The sequence below is a fragment of the Echinops telfairi genome, unplaced genomic scaffold (genome assembly GCF_000313985.2).
Source record: "Echinops telfairi isolate 266 unplaced genomic scaffold, ASM31398v2 ScPeMD7_7421;HRSCAF=8459, whole genome shotgun sequence".
Taxonomy (NCBI): domain Eukaryota; kingdom Metazoa; phylum Chordata; class Mammalia; order Afrosoricida; family Tenrecidae; genus Echinops; species Echinops telfairi.
The window spans coordinates 10,330,251-10,331,341 of record NW_022111321.1 but is presented as its reverse complement, the minus strand read 5'-3'; the positions used below and the strand labels follow the sequence as shown (position 1 = coordinate 10,331,341).

At 48.7% G+C, this 1,091-nt stretch overlaps 1 protein-coding gene across 1 annotated transcript in view; it reads right to left on the bottom strand.

The window, feature by feature from the left end:
* Positions 1-1,091, bottom strand: part of ARHGAP42 (Rho GTPase activating protein 42) — a 248,484-nt gene that overhangs the window by 52,694 nt on the left and 194,699 nt on the right. The window lies entirely within an intron of this gene.

The following is a 1,091-nucleotide window of genomic DNA, read 5'->3' as shown; positions in this document are numbered from 1 at the left end:
CTACAGAACCAAGCAGAACTTCCCCCTGGGTTGCTGAGACGATAACTCTTTACAGGACTAGAAAGCCTCATCTTTCTGGTGGAGTGGCTGGTGGGTTTGAAATACTGACCTTTTGTTCTGAAGCCCAAAGTGTAACCCACTGTACCGCCAGGGCTCCTCATAGACATAAAGGGGAGGTGGTGGTGGCGGGGGTTGGAAGGGGGCGGAATACCTCATGAAATAAAACAGAGATCCAGAACCTATCTGAGTTTACTCGGCCTTATGCTGATACCTAAAGGAATCCCATTAGATTATAAAACTCAGATGTACAATATTTATGTTTCTCCCAACATCCTCTAACTAAGAAGAATACCCAGAATAATGTCATGCACACATTAGTCTTCTATATCACACTGAACCTCAGCTGGCTGAAGGAAGTTTAGGCTCCTCCCATCTATGCCTTACTCTTCCATAGAAGCACGCCCACCCAGCTCCAAAAGTCTACAAAAGACGCTAGAGATCCTGTGAGGATTAGAGCAGCCCCAAGCTAGTGGAGAAGAAGCACTAGGAAGTGGAAGAAGCGGGGAGGTGATGGCAGGGCAGGAGGGAGCAAAAGGAAACAGAGGCAAGCTCTAGGAAGCAAAGGCATGGATAGGGAGATCAACAGAAGTGTGCACTTATGCAAATACACTAATCCATAACACTACTGGTATGGGCCTATGCACGTATATGTATAAGGCTGTAGAGGGGCCTTGGGCCTCAGCTTATACCTCCCCTCAATACAAGAACACATTGTTCTAACAAATTGGCATTCTGTGATGCTCACCCCGCCTCCCACTACAGGATCGCTGAAGACAAAATGGGGGGTGCCCGAGCGGAGACCCAAAGCCCATCTATGGACAATGGAACATTCCCCCACAGAGGGGTCACAGGGAGGGGGTGAGTCAATCAGAGTGAAGTAAAGCACTAATGGGTCACACAATATATGTCTGTTTACAGGAGGCCTCCTCCCCCCGCCCCCCACCTATCACGACCTTAGTGCCGCCTCCTAATCCAGACTAGACGGGAGCATGTACATAGGTACAGGCAAGAAATAAAACTCACAACCCATG